General features: G+C 40.4%; 1 protein-coding gene across 1 annotated transcript in view; it reads right to left on the bottom strand.

Annotated features, from left to right (window-relative positions):
• Positions 1–16,726, bottom strand: part of dyrk1aa (dual-specificity tyrosine-(Y)-phosphorylation regulated kinase 1A, a) — a 43,034-nt gene extending 26,308 nt beyond the window's left edge. The window contains 1 exon segment of the mRNA XM_064981883.1: positions 16,088–16,726. The gene's annotated coding sequence lies outside the window, so the exon portion shown is untranslated.
• Between the last annotated feature and the right edge of the window lie 4,132 nt (positions 16,727–20,858).

A 20,858-nucleotide genomic window follows, 5' to 3' on the forward strand; every position in this document is an offset into this window, starting at 1 on the left:
GGGGCTGTGGAGGCTCTCATTGAGTGTACCCTCTCAGTCTGGGTCGTCTGCTGGCTAGTGACTCAGCATCATGATGGGAGCATCAGCCAAAGTCAGGCCTGCCTCCCTACCGTTTACCTACAATTCCACCACCTCACACTGAGAAACCACTGCGTCATCGCGCACACAACTCATTCCCAAATACTGCTCTGGCAGCATAGTCGAGAGAGCGAGACAAGCGAACACAATGCTATATTCCCTTAAATCCCTGGGTAACATCATCTTTCAACGCACCACTCTGGATTATATTTTTCTAATCCCTGCTGCTGCAATTACTATTCAGTTTCCCCATTGCTGTAGTGAAGGAAATTAAAGCACTGCAAAAAAAAACTCTAAATGATAGACTGAAGCAATGTTTAAAAAAGCAGATTTAAAAGTCATGCTTTTATCAAGTATATGCTTTCTGACTAGTGACTACACCTCACTGAATCAAGAAGCTATTCCAAAAGAATAATGATTGGCGTGAACGTTGCGTCAAATTACCCCAACCACACAAATTCTATAATTGAACTCTTCAATCAATGACCATGTTAGGGTCAAATTTGAATAACAGTATATGCAAATTTTTGGACAATAACGATATTGGCCATTTAGCAACAAAATAATGTTGAGTTCAAGACATTACTTTTCGCATTGATAGTTTGAAAGCAACAGAGTGGCATTTACTACAAAAACAGGCAGCTAGCATCTATGCTAATTGTTAGCATTTTTGTATTCAGGAGAATGCATGCCTACTAATATGCACAGATGGTCATGTTAAGGTTAAAATCCTTTTCACAGCTCCATCCTTGTAATATCCCCAAAATGTTACACTTTGTGTGTGACATGGGCAGGCACAATGCACGAAAATGCTGTAATACCTACAAAACTTCCAGTGGAATCTCTTAAAATTATAGATATTACGTAGACTAAACAGCACAAGGTAATCACAAACTTCAGTAATCCAAACTCATTTTGACTAACTGCTAAATGTGCACATAAAATCTGTTTGATCAATCAACAACAGCCTGAGAGTGCCTGAGAGTGATTTTGAAAAATGTAAATAATAAATTAGTGAAATGTTTTACCATTTTATTCCAGATACCAACCAAGATTGAGGGTCCACAATACTTGGAGGGGCTGGCACAATATGGTATGCCAGATGAATGCTGGGCCCTCATACCGTCATGGTCACCTAATTACCCCCAGCATACAATTGGCTCAAATCCCCCCCCCCCCTATAACTATTCCCCAGGGCGTTGATGTAAATGACAATGTCTTCTCAGTCAACTTATTTGGTAAAATAAGGGTTAAAAAATCAAATAAATTTAAAAAAATTATTTGGCTGTTATTTTAAGATCTATAGATTTTTTACAAATCTCTTGAACATCTAAAAATACTTAAGTGATTAGTCTTCAATAACTAATAAGGCTAGCCAAAAGGAAAATATATATATCCCAAAGAAGATGGACAACTTGCTAACAATTCAATATTCACAGTGGTTCCCCTATATGCATTTAGCAACATTTTAAAATCATGGCAGCCACTGACTAAGGACCATAGCTTTAAAAAAAATCTTGAGTTACATTACACACAAATCACAGCAATACTTTTTTATATATGATCAAAGGGCACCCAAAAAATATTTAACCAATTCGGTCATTTATTCGCAGGTTACTTTTAGGAGAATTCTGTGGTTTGGCACGTTCTCCAAAATAATATTGGTGCTTTTGACTAAGCACACTTGATCAACTGTCTACTAAAATCCTTCACACATAGTATAAATCTAATGTCTGATCACATGTAAATACATGTATAATTTAAAAAAAAGGCATGTACACATGCATCTGGCAATCAAAAATGACAACTTGTGTAAATTATCCACACACCAAAAAAATCCCACTTGCAGATTATCTATGGCCGTATTTACACAACATATTCTAAACGGGCAATTCCTAACTGCATTATTTTAAAATGGAATAAGATGAATAAGTAGTAGTAGCTAAAATAGACATTCCAGTTGCATCAGTTGTTTTACTTGACAGATTCAACCAAGCAGTGAAAACAAGGCTATAGCCCTGTAATCAAATCCTCTCAGTTCTATTTTGAAATCTCAGTCTGCCCAGAGTGAACAGGAATTCTGCAGATCATTAAGTACTCATTTATCAACATCTTTCATTAGACAACACAACGTAGCAGAATCACAGAGTAACCACCCTTCTGAACCCCAGCAACAGTACCTCATTAGCATAGCCTACCACCAGGAAGAATGTGTGATTGGCGTGTGCTATCTCTGGCTTGCCCAATCAGAAGACAGTATGCAAATAACCTACATTTGTTGCCAGGGCAGAGCTCCACTCTATTGTCCAATAGGAAAACAAGTAATGAACAAGAAATTAAATTTCACTTTGTCACATTTCCAAGCTGTTTTTAACACATTATTTGCTGAACGAAATGTATGCAGTATATTAAAACCTGGAGCCAGTATCTGCAAGAACAGAGCTCTGAAACTTCCAGCCTAAGAGAGTGGAGCCTAATACCACAACTGTGATGGGAAAGAATGACATTCTTTTTGCTTATTTTCTGATATAATGCATTTGGTAATTAGAATTAAATTATATTTAGAGAAAAAAATCTAGAGTTGATACCAGACCACAATGTAGGCTATTTCCCTTGGACAATATATAATGAAAAACGTTTTTAAATAATACAATAGAAGTTAATTTGAGGAGTACACATTTGAAATAATTTCCTATTAACTTTTAGTTAAGGCTATTGTTCTTTTTAATAGAGGGGAGCATTTTGGACTGCGCCAATACAATCTCCGAAAAAGTCATATCAGCTTTTTAATGCACAATTTAACGCTCTCTTAGTTGATTCTACTAGACAGCATGAGTATGCGGTTGGGAAATCCAACCAGGCTGAGACAGCGAATTTACAATTGCTTTTACAGTAAACTGGAACACCAATTTCTCCTTGACAGGCAGGTGTACTCTCGCAACAACAAAAAATAAGAAAAAGTGAGGCCATGTCTTTTCCCTCAAAACTGTGCCGAAGATCAGTGGCAACTAAAGTGGAGTTGACTAACAGTCCCTCAGAGGTCAATTGAAACTATAGCTACATCAGTTTGAATTGATTCATAAATCACAGAAGGAGGTATCATAATTACACAAATGACAGCCTTAAGACTCAAACCTGGTCAAGTATGGGTAGCCACAGCCCAATATGGCGATGGGAGAAAGGGTGTGTCAAAAGGAGTGTTGGTGTATGGAACGCAAATAAGCTAATTGGGCAGATTTGATGCCACTCAAGACAGATTTTGTTTGACTGATTGGGCTGCACGAGTTAATAAGGCGGCTGGCTACCAGTGCTGTATTGACGTGACTGCCGAACTGCTTTCTACTGGCTATTCAAATCAAATTGTATTGGTCACACACGTTTAGCAGACTTTATTGTGGGTGTAGGGAAATGCTTGTGTTTCTAGCTCCAACAGTGCAGCAATATCTAACAATTTCGCAACAATACACACAAATCTAAAAGTAAAGGAATTATATATAAACATTTTGATGCGCAATGTCAGAGCGACATGGACTAAAATACAGTAAAATAGAATACAGTATACAGATATGAGATGGTTACATATTTTGTATAACTCATTACTAAAGTGACTAGTGTTCCATGTGGCCAGTGATTTCAAGACTATGTATATGGGGCAGCAGCCTCTAAGATGCTAGCGATGGCAAGTTTAAAGGTTGTGTCGGCGGCGGTAGCTAACGTGGACATTTTATCCCCTCCCATTATTTTATTTAAAGTAGGAGAGCAGCCTGCACAATAAATACATACTGATAACCATGCCTATCCAAGATGGCGTAGCAGTTCAGATGTCTTCGACTTGTTGTGTCCGTGTATAAATAGATGTCTTTCCTTAGTATATATTCCGTAGATATTTTTTTCTATTTTACCCTCAGTTTCAACATACTCTGCTGGAACCCGCCTCACCCAATGTGGTATGGATGTGCTATTTTCTATACTTTAGAACCCCCAACAGAAGCTAACCAGCTAACTACTAGCTAACAGTCAGTTAGCCACGGCTAGCAGTCATCAGCTAACCTTGCCCTGGTCAACTCCTGCCAGTCTGCACAGCACAGGGTAGCCTAGTGGTTAGAGCTTTGGACTAGTAACCGGAAGGTTGCAAGTTCAAATCCCTGAGCTGACAAGGTACAAATCTGTCGTTCTGCCCCTGAACGGGCAGTTAACCCACTGTTCCTAGGCAGTCATTGAAAATAAGAATTTGTTCTTTAACTGACTTGCTTAGTTACATAAAGGTAAAAATAAAATTAAAAAAACAGAGCTTACCGGACTGCTCTTTCTCCACATCTCCCGTTTCTTACCCAAAGCTTTGAACCCTTTCACCTGAATCATCGCTGCTATCCGAGTGGCTTCCCCCTGGCTAACGTCTCTGTCCTGAAGCAAGCACCAGTGAGCCTGGAAATAGCATTGTGCTAGGCCCATCCCCCGGCTAGCTGAAGAGGTCCATCAGCCACTCCTTGGGCTACAATACATATTTTGCCAATTGGCCTGGACCCCTTTTACCGCCGACACAGAGCCCCGCCGATTCCACCACGACTGGTCTACCGACGTAACCCGCCCAAGGGTGTCAACAAGCTCCTCCTTCGCGACGTCCCCTGAAGGCCCATCCGCAGCCCGCTAGCTGTCTAGAGCATATCGGACTGCTAGCTGAAGAGGACCATCAGCCAATTTCTTGGGCTACAATACCTATTTTGCCAATTTCTCTGGACCCTTTTACTATGCACTTGTCGGCCTCGCGGTAATGTTCCAAAACAGTCTGGGACAGTTGTGGGATGCGATAGATCCCAAATACATACAACCACAAGCATTAAAAAAAAAACATAATGCAATGTGGCTGACGCAACAGATCAGAACGTTTAGCTTAACATTTTGATAAACTATTAGGCCAGTTTTTCACATTATAAGAGCAGGAATGCGCACATGGTAGTAGGCTATAAGCGTGAATGTTCCATTAGAGGAAAATCCCATTATCAAAAGTGACCGCAAATGCAATTATGCATGTAATGCATTCTTCATTATAAAAGGTGTATTTTTATGGTGAAAATGTTCTTCCCCAAACTTGAAACTCGCTGCTTACACACACGTTAGGCTCTACACTAGTTGTAAAGCGGAATAATGTACTTAATTTTAAGAAGTTATTTGGCCACTTTAGTTGTGATAAACCTTTTTTTTTTTACATATAGGCCTATGGGCTAGGCTACATGAGTGTGTGACTATGATTCGAATGAGTTTCAAAACTACTTTATGCTGGGCATCATTTACAAGTGATACTATATAATTCACAAGTGATAGGCTAATATTGTCACCCATCAGAATATTCTTGATATAATCTTGTCTTTACATATACTCAATAATACATGATTTAGAATGGACCATTATTCTGCACCTGTATCAAAACAGGGGCAGCGGAGGAAAAAAATGCATGTCATCTATGCACTTAAATAACAAATCGAGGACACTTAGCCCTATGGTTTATTTTCATGCCAGCCAGGTAGGCTATACTCCAGTTGTAAATATAAGCAATGTGCTTAACTTTTTATGGCTGCAGGGGCAGTATTGAGTAGCTTGGACGAAAAGGTGCCCATTGTAAACGGACAGCTCCTCAGTCTCAGTTGCTAATATATGTATATTATTATTAGTATTGGATAGAAAACACTAAAGTTTCCAAAACTGTCAAAATATTGTCGGAGTATAACAGAACTGATAATGCAGGCAAAACCCTGAGGAAAATCAAAACAGGAAGTGGCTTCTATTTTGAAAATTCCATGTTCCATAGCCTCCCTTTGCTGGATATGAACCAGATTCCTTTTCCTATCGCTTCCTCAAGGTGTCAGTCTTCAGACATAGTTTCAGGCTTTTATTTTGAAAAATGAGAGAGAACGATAACATCGCGTCAAGTGGTCACATGAGTTTCGCTCGTACAACAGAATTTGGACAGCCATTGTTTTCCCCTCTCCTACTGTGAAAGACATTTGCGGTTGATATATTATTGATTATATATTTTAAAACAACCTGAGGATTGATTATAAAAACGTTAGACATGTTTCTGTGGACATTATGGAAACTATTTGGAATTTTCATCTGCGTTGTCGTGACCGCTCTTTCCTGTGGATTTCTGAACATATCGCGACAAACAAACGGAGGTATTTTGGATCTAAAAATAATCTTTGTGTAACTGGGAGTCTCGTGAGTGAAAACATCCGAAGATCAAAGGTAAACGATTAATTTGATTGCTTTTCTGATTTTCGTGACCGAGCAACATGATGCTAAGTGTACTTGATGTTTTATCATGCGATCGATAAACTTACACAAAACGCTTGGATTGCATTCACTGTAAAGCATAATTTCAAAATCTGACACAACAGGTGGATTAACAAAAGGCTAAATTGTGTTTTCCTATAGTGCACTTGTGATTTCATGAATATAAATATGTATAGTAATATTTACTGTATGCAGCGCTATGCTATTCAGCGGTTGTGATGACACTTATCCCGATATCGGGATTGCAGCCATAACAAGTTAACATTAGGAAAGTTGAGGAATAAATAAATATAGTAGGCCTAGCCTATGGAAGCTGATGGGTTCCTCTTTTTATTAGAGGCCATAACTCAGTCCTCCCGCAATTGCATAGCCTATAGAAATGTTGAGCAACATGAGCTCATGGGCTCTCACGAAGTGTTTGATCAGATTTTGGAATACATTTGCATTGTCAGAGTGATTAGTGACAGTAGAGGTCGACCGATTAATCGGAATGGCCGATACATAAGTTTCCATAACAATCGGAAAATCTGTATTTTTGGGCACCAATTTTTTTATACCTTTATTTAACTAGGCAAGTCAGTTAATAAGAACACATTCTTATTTTCAATGACGGCGGGTTAACTGCCTTGTTCAGGGGCAGCACGGCAGATTTTCACCTTGTCAGCTCGGGGGTTCCAATCTTGCAACCTTACAGTTAACTAGTTCAACACTAACCACCTGCCTCTCATTGCACTCCGAGGAGCCTGCCTGTTACGCGAATGCAGTAAGAAACCAAGTTAAGTTGCTAGCTAGCATTAAACTTACCTTATAAAAAACAATCAATCATAATCACTAGTTATAACTACAAATGGTTGATGATATTACTAGTTTATCTAGCGTATCCTGAGTTGCATATAATCGATGCAACGCTGGGGGATGATTTTACAAAAGCGAATTTGCGGAAAAAAAGCCCAATCGTTGGACGACTGTATCTAACCATAAACACCAATGCATTTCGTAAAATCAATACACAGAAGTATATATTTTTAAACGTGCATATTTAGCTAAAATAAATCCAGGTTATCAGGCAATATTAACCATGGTTTCATTTCTCTTGCGTTCATTGCACGCAGAGTCAGGGTATATGCAACAGTTTGGGCAGCATGGCTCATTGCGAACTAATTTGCCAGAATTTTACGTAATTATGATATACCATTGAAGGTTGTGCAATGTAACAAGAATATTTAGAATAAAGGGATGCCACCCGTTAGATAAAATACCGAACGGTTCCGTATTTCACTGAAATAATAAACATTTTGTTTTCGAAATTATACGTTTCCAGATTCGCCCATATTAATGACCAAAGGCTCGTATTTGTGTGTTATTATGTTATAATTAAGTCTATGATTTGATAGAGCAGTCTGACTGAGCAATGGTAGGCAGCAGCAGGCTCGTAAGCATTCATTCAAACAGCACTTTCGTGCTTTTTGCCAGCAGCTCTTCTCAAGCACAGCGCTGTTTATGACTTCAAGCCTATCAGCCCAATGGCTTGTGTAACCGATGTGAAATGGCTGGCTAGTTAGCTGGGTGTGCGCTAATAGCGTTTCAAACGTCACTCACTGAGACTTGGAGTAGTTATTCCCCTTGCTCTGCAAGGGCCGCGGCTTTTGTGGAGCGATGGGTAGCTGCTTCGAGTGTAGCTGTTGTCTATGTGTTCCTGGTTCGAGCCCAGGTAGGGGCAAGGAGAGGGACGGAAGCTATACTGTTACACTGGCAATACTATAGTGCCTATAAGAACATCCAATAGTCAAAGGTATATGCAATACAAATGGTAGAGAGAGAAATAGTCCTATGAATACTATATTAACTACAACCTAAAACCTCTTACCTTGGAATATTGAAGTCTCATGTTAAAAGGAACACACCAAATTTCATATGTTCTCATGTTCTGAGCAAGGAACTCAAACGTTAGCTTTTTTATATGGCACATATTGCACTTTTACTTCTCCAGCACTTTGTTTTTGCATTATTTAAACCAAATTGAACATGTTTCATCATTTATTTGAGGCTAAATTGATTTTATTGATGTATTATATTAAGTTAACATCATTTTTTTATTCAGTATTGATGTTATAAATAAATTTTAAAAATTTAACAAATATATATATATATATTTTTAAAAATTAAAAAATATGTATGTATATATATTTATTTATTATTATTTGTATTTTATATATATATATATATATATATAAATATATATATATATATATATATATTTATATAATAAATATATATATATAAATAAATAAATTTTTTAAATTTTAAAAATATATATATATATTTTAAATTTTTAAAATATATATACATATATATATATATTTTAATATATATACACACACACATATATTTATTTATTTATTTTTTTATTTTTTTAAATCGGCATGGGCGTTTTTGGTCCTCCAATAATCGGTATCGACGTTGAAAAATCATAATCTGTCGACCTCTATTCTGTAGTGCACGTGAATTTGCAAAACAAATGCCCATGAGATTGATACAAGTCATCATGATAATTTTGCCAAGTAGGCCTACTTTGTAGTCAACATTTAATAGGAACGTTTTTGTGTGAAAGCCTTTATACATGACTGTTTCCTCATGCGAACTGGCTACACAAAACAATGGCTTATTCCCTTACCGTAGGCTACTTCTTCAGAATGTTTGCAGAAAATATGAATCACTGATGTATTATTAGAAGAGTAGTGAAGTGATTTCAATGACAGTCCACCACAACATACCAGAATCTCCTAATTAGCAAAGGGCAGTCTTAAATTCCATTGTGTATTAAAAACACAGTTTGAGATCAGAGGATATTTCTCAAATATTTCTCAATTGGTTTGAATTGGGGATTGAGCTTCATGAGAAAATGTTGAACTGGGTTGAAACCGGAGGTAAGGGGGGCAGGACTTGACATGGGGTCAATTACAGGGCTAAGAGAGGACTTGAGAAAAGTATACAAATATATTTAAAAATAGACATTCGATCAAATAGAGTCATGGAACCTCAACCGATCATGATATGGAGCAAATAAAGGTTAAACCTAGATACATTTTAAAACCATTCCAACATGCAACATCCGTTTACGTGCACACGTGTGACCTGGGTAGAAGAACCACTCAAACAGACTTGATCTAGCTAATGTTGTAGTCGACAGACTTAAATTATTTATTTTGCTTTACAAGCACTTTGAGATTCTGTCTAATGATAAGAGCTATAAAGGTTTAATAAATGATATGTGTAAGTGCACAAGCCATTCTCATTAATGTTCAATGTAATGTTCATAATTGGTTGGTTGTTTAGCAACAACCAACGCAAGTGCAACTATGGGGCAAAACAGACAGTGTTGGCTTATATTGTTGACAAGCCATATTTAGTCTCCAATGTTTTTTTGTTTTTTTAAAGTTTATAATTACACAATGAGCACTTGTCTCAAATACATACTTACAGTTGTTGGTTAGCTAGCTAGCAAATTTTAACATTGATATGAAATCCATCAAACCACCTCAAAAACAAGACATGGTATCATGAACAAGATTGAAACAAGCTGAAATGAGCCACTTACGATTCTCTACATGACAGTGTGTCAATCTTGCTAGTTATCTGGCCATCCAGAATAGCAACATGCTGACTTCTGCCCATGGAAGCGCACAAATAGTTTGTGATGTCAGCTAATCTATTTATTACACTTGTGTTATTGAAAATAACTTTTTACTTTCACGGATATCACCCATACACAGTCAAATATGAAACAGCATAGAAATTACTGGTAGTAATCTTGGGACACAGATGACCATATAAATCACTTGAGGAGTGTGTGTCTGTGAATGAAGTCAAAGGCAGGGATAATGTAAATGTTTACTGTAAAGTACACTCAGCATAGAATGGTTCTATAAGTAGCCTAGATAGTTAGAGAATGTGTCCCTGAGGTCATTCTGTTTCCAAGAAACTAACCATGCCATGAATGAACCAGAAGCCCCTTTAAATAAAATTAGATGTAGCGTCACAAGATAACTGACACCAGTTAAACTTCAAACAAAGGCCAACCTGAGACCATCCATACCATGAGGTGTATTCAAAGAGGTGCTTTGCTCTTGCTGTGCAATACTCTTGTAGCTGTTATATTAGACCTAAGTTACCAAGGAATTAAAGGAATGACTAGGAATGGAAAACGTCATGGTGAACAGGTGCTACTACATAGCAATGATGCTGCTATCAGTTGACAGTTCATCATGGTCTGGCCTGTAAAATATGGGCCTTCTCCAAGACCTTTGAAGAGGAGGAATTTACTGAAGTTATATTCTCCTAAAATCGTTCAATTTCTGAATTAAAAATAAAAGCCATTAAGCGCTCTACAAAAACAAAATAACACTTATTTGACTCATCAAAAACATACTAGTAGAGGCTTTGTACAAATTTAAATGTACAAAGTCATGGGTATGCCTACTTGCATGAGCGCAGAGGTGGGCTACCTCTTCTGAGTTCTCCTCAAATTAGTAACGCGAGGTTTGTTTAGTTTTCCCTACTGAACTTGCTGCTTCAGTCATATACTTCATCATATATATATATATATATAAAAAAATTCACCTCAAATCTGAAATCCACAACAGAAGCTAGCCAGAAGTTAGCAAGTTCACTGGCTAACGTTAGGAGTCAGCTAACCACGGTTGGCGGTCATCAGCCATCCTTTAGCTCGAAAAGCTATCGGCAGTTTTGTACAACGCGACTCAGACCAGAGCATAAAGGACCTATTTTTTTCAACATAACCCCCGGATTTCTACCGCAAGCTCTGGACATTTACACCTGAATCTTGCAGCTAGCGTCGGTCCCGGAGCAAACATCAATTATTCCGGAGGTAGCCTGAAGAGTTCCATCAGCCACTTCTGGGCTACAATCACCTATCCGGACCCATTTTACTGCTGATCCGGAGCCCCACCGGGCCTTCACACGGTCTTATCGGCTGCTATCTGAATAGGTCATCGGAAAATTCTCCTGGCCGACTATAACTATTTTGCCAATTGGATTGGTCCCCTCTACCACACAGAACCACACCAATCTACCGACGGAAACGCACAAGGTGGTTAAAAACAGACATCCATCTTCTGCCAGCTTGCTACCGATGGCCTAGCTAGCAGTCTGAATCGCCGTGAACCCAACCAACCTCACTACTCACTGGACCCTTATGATCACTTGGCTAAGCATGCCTCTCTTAATGTCAATATGCCTTGTCCATTGCTGTTCTGGTTAGTGTTTATTGGCATATTTCACTGTAGAGCCTCTAGCACTGCTCATTATACCTTATACAACCTTCAGGTTCCACCACCCACACGTACGATGACATCACCTGGTTTCAATTATGTTTCTAGAGACAATATCACTCTCATCATCACTCAATGCCTAGGTTTACCTCCACTGTATTCACATCCTACCATACCTTTGTCTGTACATTATACCTTGAAGCTATTTTATCGCCCCCAGAAACCTGCCCCTTTTACTCTCTGTTCCGGACGTCCTAGATGACCAATTATCATAGCTTTTAGCCATACCCTTATCCCACTCCTCCTCTGGTGACATTTTCAGACAAGACAGAAAAGCCAAAGGGGGCGGCGTTGCAATCAACAGCAGAGATAGCCTACAGAGTTCTGTCCTACTATCCAGGTCTGTACCCAAACAATATGAACTTCTACTTTTAAAAATCCACCTCTCTAAAAGACATGTCTCTCATCGTTGCCGCCTGCTATAGACCACCCTCTGCCCCGAGCTGTGCTCTAAACACCATATGTGAACTGATTGCCTCCCATCTATCTTCAGAGATCCTTTTGCTAGGTGACCTAAACTGGGACATGCTTAACTTCTTGCGTCGAGCAATCCCGGATTCTATTTATAGCCTCAAGCTCATTAGCATAATGCAACGTTAACTATTCATGAAAATGGCAAATGAAATGAAATAAATATATTTGCTCTCAAGCTTAGACTTTTGTTAACACCCCAGCCAGCCATCCTACAATCTAAGATTGATGCCCTCAATCTCCCACAAATTATCAATGAACCTACCAGGTACCACCCCAAAGCCGTAAGGACGGGCACCCTCATAGATATCATCCTAACCAACTTGCCTTCTAAATACACCTCTGCTGTTTTCAACCAAGATCTCAGCGATCACTGCCTGCATGCGTAATGGGTCAGCGGTCAAACGACCTCCACTCATCACTGTCAAACGCTCCCTGAAACACTTCAGCGAGCAGGCCTTTCTAATAGACCTGGCCCAGGTATCCTGGAAGGATATTGACTACATCCCGTCAGTAGAGGATAACTGTTTTTTTTAGTTTTTTTTAAATGCCTTCCTCACCATCTTAAATAAGCATGCCCCATTCAAGAAATGTTGAATCGGGAACAGATATAGCCTTTGGTTCTCTCCAGACCTGACTGCCCTTAAACAACACAAAAACATCCTGTGGCATTCTGCAGAGGATATTTTTGTGATATGCAACTTTTCAGGGAAGCTAGAAACCAATATACACAGGCAGTTAGAAAAGCAAAGGCTAGCTTTTTCAAAATGAAATTTGCTTCCTGCAACACAAACTCAAAAAATTCTGGGACACTAAAGTCCATGGAGAATAAGAGCACCTCCTCCCAGCTGCCTACTGCACCGAGGATAGGAAACTCTGTCACCACTGATAAATCCACTATAATTGAACATTTCAATAAGCATTTTTCTACGGCTGGCCATGCTTTCCACCTGGCAACCCCTACCCCGGGCAACAGCACTGCACCCCCCATAGTAACTCGCCCAAGCCTTCCCCATTTCTCCTTCGCCCGAATCCAGTCAGCTGATGTTCTGAAAGAGCTGCAAAATCTGGACCCCTACAAATTGCTGGGCTAGAGAGTCTGGACCCTTTCTTTCTAAAATAATCTGCCGAAATTTTTGCAACCCCTATTCCTAGCCTGTTCAACCTCATGTCGTCTGAGATTCCCAAAGATTGAAAAGCAGCTAAGGTCATCCCCCTCTTCAAAGGGGGAGACACTCTTGACCCACACTGCTTCAGACCTATATCTATCCTACCCTGCCTTTCTAAGGTCTTTGAAAGCCAAGTCAACAAACAGATCACCGACCACTTCGAATCCCACCGCACCTTCTCCGCTATGCAATCTGGTTTCAGAGCTGGTCATGGGTGCACCACAGCTGTTGTCCAGGCCTCTGGCAGTCTCTATTGGGGTGCCGCAGGGTTCAATTCTTGGGCCAACTCTCTTCTCTGTATACATCAATGACGTCGCTCTCGCTGTGGGTGAGTCTCTGATCCACCTCTACGCAGACGACACCATTCTGTATACTTCTGGCCCCTCTTTGGACACTGTTAACAACCCTCCAGACGAGCTTCAATGCCATGTAACACTCCTTCCGTGGCCTACAACTGCTCTTATATGCAAGTAAAACTAAATGCATGCTTTTCAACCGATTGCTGCCTGCACCTGCCCGCCCGTCCAGCATCACTACTCTGGACGGTTCTGACTTAGAATATGTGGATAACTTCAAATACCTAGGTGTCTAGTTAGACTGTAAACTCTCCTTCTAGACTCATCAAACATCTCCAAAAGTTAAATCTAAAATTGGCTTCCTATTTTGCAACAAAGCATCCCTCACTCATGCTGCCAAACATACCCTCACAAAACTGACCATCCTACCGATCCTTGACTTTTGCGATGTCATTTACAAAATAGCCTCCAATACCCTACTCAATAAATTGGATGCAGTCTATCACAGTGCCATCCATTTTGTCACCAAAGCCCCATATACTACCCACCACTGCGACCTGTATGCTCTCATTGGCTGGCCCTCCCTTCATACTCATCGCCAAACCCACTGGCTCCAGGTCATCTACAAGACCCTGCTAGGTAAAGTCCCCCCTTATCACAGTTCACTGGTCACCATAGCAGCACCCACCTGCAGCACACGCTCCAACAGTTATATCTCTCTGGCCACCCCAAAAGCCAATTCCTCCTTTGGCCACCTCTCCTTCCAGTTCTCTGCTGCCAATGACTAAAACGAACTACATAAATCTCTGAAACTGGAAAAATGTATCTCCCTCACTAGCTTTAAGCACCAGCTGTCAGAGCAGCTCACAGATTACTGCACCTGTACATAGCCCATCTATAATTTAGCCCAAACAACTACCTCTTCCCCTACTGTATTTATTTATTTTGCTCCTTTGCACCCCATTATGTCTCTCTACTTCGCACATTCTTCCACTGCAAATCTACCATTCCAGTGTTTTACTTGCTATATCGTTTTTACTTCGCCACCATGGCCTTTTTTTGCCTTTACCTCCCTTATCTCACCTCATTTGCTCACATTGTATATAGACTTATTTTCTACTGACTATGTTTGTTTTACACCATGTGTAAACCTGTGTTGTTGTATGTATGGAACGGCTTTACTTTATCTTGGCCAGGTCGCAATTGTAAATGAGAACTTGTTCTCAACTTGCCTACCTGGTTAATTAAATAAAAGGTGGAAAAAAAAGAAAACGAAAAAAAAAAAACAGGACACACTTAGTCACATTAGCATTCAACTGTATTTATGAACGTACCCAGTAATGACCTTGTGGCTGTTAATAAAAAATAAGAATGCAAATTGAACATATGCTGTTCCCATCTATACTAGCTAGAAAACTTCAAGCCGTTGGGAGGCCAACTTGAGCTATCGAGGGACCGGATGAACATTCGCTATCTTTCTAGTTAGCATTAACTAACGTTACAGGCTAAGTTAAATACGTTATCTGGTTGATAACGCAGTATCAAGACAGAATGCGTTGAAGTGGCTAAACTCCATCCTTATGACTAGCTTGCCATCAATCCATGCCCGCATCTCTGTGGCAACTGACAACTTGTCAAGTTAACCAGCTGGGTAGTATGTTTACTTACAAACCAGGCTAGCTGGAAGGCAACGTATGATTGAGATGGACTCTATTGAACCCATGTGCCTGAGGTGTATTTGTAGCTAGTTTACGTTACCTTGTCAATTGTATTACTTAACTACAAGACAGGTTAATGTTAGCTAGCTTAGCTACGTTGAATTGTGTGTTAACAAGTAGTAACATTAGGTAGCTAGTAACGTTAGCAGGAGTGCTAGAAGTGTGGCACACACGTAGATAGCCAACTTAACATGACCTAACTCTAGCTTGTTAAAAAATCAAAGTCCTAAAGTTAGGTCAGTTAACTAATTAAACGTAGGCTAGCAATACTTCCTTCCACTGAATGACATTTGTAGCTGCTACGCTAAGTGTTCACATTTAGCTTACTATCCAAGTTAGCCAGCTGAATTGAAGTAGTTAACACGTTAGCTAGCTGACCTACGTTACTGGAATGGATTAAGGCTAGGTTTCTAACGTTATCTAACTTGTTAACTGTGGAAATGGAAAGTGACATAGCTAGCCAACTACACTAGCATGGCTTAAACAGTTAGCAATGTGATTAACGATACATAAGCCTAATGTTAATTGTTACATTTTATATGGGGGTGCACGTTTTCCAACCAAGAGTGAACATTCTACAACGTTGGTTAGACCGTTTACCAGTTAACATTATCGAGCTATCTTATTTGGCGCTAGCGTTATGTTAGCTGGCTAGCTTGCAGTGTCAATGATAGCAATGTGACTGGCTAGTCAAAGTTACAGCGCAAACTTACCTTGGTCGCTGCCTGTCAGTCTTCCTATTCATATTCCAGAAACATATCCTCATTTACAATCCCCAGTGCCTTACGGCGATAGTCTCTTCTCCATGGAGCCCCCCAGATTTCCCAACGTACAACCCTCACTCCTCTGAATAGATGTCAATTATTTTTCCAAATCAACAGCGCCTCTCAGTCAACTCGCCAACGCGGTCAACGGCGGAAACGTATTCGATCTGACCATAGGGAAACCAACATTTCGATGCAGCTAGGCATGTATACTGTTAGCTGTTCGAGACATCAATTGTAACGAGAGCAGCATTACTTCCAAATCATGATTAAAAATGACGACTACAAACCTGAAGACACTGTTCTCTTTAAAGCTTTTTTGTGTATATTTCACAAAATGGCGCATGTTCCCAAACCTTTGCATCGAACCGGTCGGGCAGACTATAAACTACAGCCCACCAACGTACTCATTTAACGCCGTTGTAGCACAGCCGCTACGTTATAACCAACCCTTTAGATTATTTGAATCCATTTCTGTCATTGCCATGATTAGTCAATTTACTATTCTGTCGGGAAGGTAAAACATTTTTTGGGGGAAAAAGAAAGTGGCTGCAAACAAAATGGAGGCTGAATACGAACGTTACCATGACGACTATTATTCAAAACGAATACGTTCCAGTCTCAAACCAATGACACAGAAAATACTTCCAATCAAATGTTCGTTTAAAAGGGGCGGGTCATAGGAACTCCTTCCCGCGAAAAAGTGTTCGGTTGGTTCGCCACTGTATATATCAGGGTATGGCTCGAGGGGTTCCAGATATGCGGACGAAATTGAGAAAATTGGTGGAGCAAACAGACAAAAATACGGGGGCTATTTCGAGATGACAAACTCGCATCTTTCACAGCAAAGAGCGAGGGAGTCCGGGGGATGACTAGAGGAGCAATGATGGAAGTATTGTGTGAATCTTTGGCCCAGTACAGTTGGTGAGAATGAGTAGACGATGGTGAAGAAGAGTGTAGTAAAAATGGTTAACGTTAGAAATTAACAGCAGTTTATGGTTGGAGAGTCTATTCATGAGCAAGGATTGTTTTTTGGGTGACCAGTTTGCGGTCTTGAAGATGGTGAAGGACACGTTGGGTAAAGTGGGATTGGTCAGAGTGACCAGGCCAGTAGCGGTATGATGTTGATTTCGTGTGTGTCGAAAGAAGAACGCTCTGTGGCTCAACATGTCGACATATGATGTGGAAAGCTATGCTTTTCAGAGTAGGGCACCGATTAAAGGTGTCATCTCTGGTGTCTTGTTGGACATAGAGGCTGTGTGGTTTAGGGATAACATTCCAGGAGTGGTAGACGCACTTTCCTTGAATTGAATGAAGGACGCAAAGGAGCAAAGCCTAACGGTTTTACTGTCATTTGATGAAGTGGTTCTCCCAACTATTGTAAAAACCTGGGTATATGAAATATGCGGTGAGACTGTATGTACAGAAGCCGCTGCAGTGTTACAATTGTAAAAAGTTTGCACATGTGGCAAGTGTTTGTTGAAAGAATAAATATGTAGTAGTTGAGTCAGATGAAGCATGTTGTGATGGGAATCACGTTCCCGTAGTGCCCTGTACAGATGAAGGAGGTTGCAGTAGCTAGGATCAGGGCCATCCAGCAGGTCTCCTATGTGGAGGCAGTGAAAATAGCTGAAGGAGTGAGTAGAGGACATGGTAGTGGATGTCCCACAGTCTGCAGTGAATGCCATGCAGGAGAAGGATCCCGACACGCTAATAGTGAAGAAGGTGGACTTTGTTGTGTTTATAGCGCAAGTGATACATTGCACTAGTCAAACTAAGGCACTTAGTGGTCTGGCAACTTGCTTCAACCAAAGTGTGTGTGGGGGGTATATCAACACGGACTCACACTGGCCTTGGCTAACAATTAAAGCTAACTGATGGGAAAACAGGTGGATGGAACTTTCTCACTTGACTTCTCGAGTTGATCTTCTCTGAGCTGAAGATTGGCCAGCATGCTCTGCTCCACTTCAGCGGTGGGCGGAGCTATGGCTCTGATATGATGAACTACAAATACTTCACAGCCTTTTGTACAGTTGGCGTGGGAAGATGGTCAATTCAGTCTGACACTCAAACCAGCTTGCAAACAATATAAGCATAGAGCTCTCATCTAATTGGCCAGTAAAGCCATCAATTATAAATTGTAACAAGATTTTATTTTATTTTACCTTTATTTAACCAGGTAGGCTAGTTGAACAAGTTCTCATTTACAACTGCGACCTGGCCAAGATAAAGCATAGCAGTGTGAACAGACAGCAACAGAGTTACACATGGAGTAAACAATAAACAAGTCAATAACAAATGTTTTTAAATTTAAAAAAAGGCTATATACATTGTGTGCAAAAGGCATGAGGAGGTAGGCGAATAATTACAATTTAGCAGATTAACATGAGTGATAAATGATTAGATGGTCATGTGCAGGTAGAGATACTGGTGTGCAAAAGAGCAGAAAAGTAAATAAATAAACAGTATGGGGATGAGGTAGATAAATTGGGTGGGCTATTTACCGATGAACTATGTACAGCTGCAGCGATTGGTTAGCTGCTCAGATAGATGTTTAAAGTTGGTGAGGGAGATAAAAGTCTCCAACTTCACCAATTTTTGCAATTCGTTCCAGTCACAGGCAGCAGAGAACTGGAAGGAAAGGTGGCCAAATGAGGTGTTGGCTTTAGGGATGATCAGTGAGATACACCTGCTGGAGCGCGAGCTACGGGTGGGTGTTGCCATCGTGACCAGTGAACTGAGATAAGGCGGGGCTTTACCTAGCATGGACTTGTAGATGACCTGGAGCCAGTGGGTCTGGCGATGAATATGTAGCGAGGGCCAGCCGACTAGAACATACAGGTCGCAGTGGTGGGTGGTATAAGGTGCTTTAGTAACAAAGCGGATGGCACTGTGATAAACTGCATCCAGTTTGCTGAGTAGAGTATTGGAAGCTATTTTGTATCGGTAGGATAGCCAGTTTTACTAGGGTAAGTTTGGCGGCGTGAGTGAAGGAGGCTTTGTTGCGAAATAGAAAGCCAATTCTAGATTTGATTTTGGATTGGAGATGTTTGATATGAGTCTGGAAGGAGAGTTTACAGTCTAGCCAGACACCTAGGTACTTATAGATGTCCACATATTCTAGGTCGGAACCATCCAGAGTGGTGATGCTAGTCGGTTGTGCGGGTGCAGGCAGCGAACGATTGAAAAGCATGCATTTGGTTTTACTAGCGTTTAAGAGCAGTTGGAGGCCACGGAAGGAGTGTTGTATGGCATTGAAGCTCGATTGGAGGTTAGATAGCACAGTGTCCAAGGAAGGGCCAGAAGTATACAGACTGGTGTTATTTGCGTAGAGGTGGATCAGGGAATCGCCCGCAGCAAGAGCAACATTATTGATATATACAGAAAAAAAATAGTCGGCCCGAGAATTGAACCCTGTGGCACCCCCATAGGTCATGACTAGAAGGCATCCAGCATCTGTCAAATTAAAGTCAGCTTAAATTTTACACGGCAGTTTAGGACAATTATCGTAGCAGATTATGAGAATTAGGTTAAGGTTAGGAAAAGGGTTAGAGTTCAAATGCAAAAAAAGTATACTTTTGATGTTATCTTGACAAAATCTGGAGCCCTTCAAGGTTTATTGGAAATGTACACTCATAAGGTGTATTTTCGCCACCTAGGGGTACGCGAGTACCCCCCAGGGGTACGCCAAATAAAAATATGATTGACAATTAAAAATTCAAACAGTACATTTATATTTTCCAACGGGGCTATATATTTGGGTGAGGTTTTTTCTCGCCTGAGTAGGTAACCTCGTTTCACTGCCAAAAAATAAAATTAAACCATCTATTGTTCAGCGAAATAACAACAATGTCAACTACCGGTAGCTTAGTCAAATAATTAACATCCAATCACATTACCCGTTACTCTCTCGCGGGAAACCTTCACTCTTGCGCAGACATTTAGAAACGAAACATGACAATTTGAAAAATAAGCCACAGGAGTTTGAGCGAGAATAAAGACGACTTTTGAGTAGTAAGACATGTATAAAAGTGTAACCGATGTGAAATGGCTAGCTAGTTAGTGGTGGTGCGCGCTAATAGCGTTTCAATCGGTGACGTCACTCGCTCTGAGACCTTGAAGTAGTTGTTCCCCTTGCTCTGCAAGAGCCGTGGCTTTTGTGGCGCGATGGGTAACGATGCTTCGAGGGTGTTTGTTGTCGATGTGTGCAGAGGGTCCCTGGTTCGAACCCAGGTAGGGGAGAGGGACGGAAGCTATACTGTTACAAAAGCAATAGATACCATTAATAAGAAGGGTTTAGAAGTGTATTTTATGGTGAGCTACCTAGTGGCTAGGACAGGCAAGCCCCATACTATTGTGGAGGATTTAATTTTTCCTGCTGCGTGGCTGGGATAATGCTGGTGGAAAAGGCCCAAAAAACTATACAAACAATGCCTTCATCAAACAACACTTTCACAAAGCATCAGTAACATGGCAGGAGATGCTTTGAAACAATTACTGCTTTGCATGCAAGCCAGTGAATTATATGTGTTACAGCTGGATGAGTCAACAGACGTGGCAGGCCTGGCACAGCTCCTGTTATATGTCCGTTACGTTTATGAGGGGTCAATTAAGGAAAACATCCTCTTCTGCAAACCATTGGAAACCAGGACAACATGAGAGGATATTTTTAAAGTACCTAGACAGCTTTGTGACATCAAATGTACTTTGTTGGTCAAGA

The sequence above is a fragment of the Oncorhynchus masou genome, chromosome 12 (genome assembly GCF_036934945.1).
Source record: "Oncorhynchus masou masou isolate Uvic2021 chromosome 12, UVic_Omas_1.1, whole genome shotgun sequence".
NCBI lineage: Eukaryota > Metazoa > Chordata > Actinopteri > Salmoniformes > Salmonidae > Oncorhynchus > Oncorhynchus masou.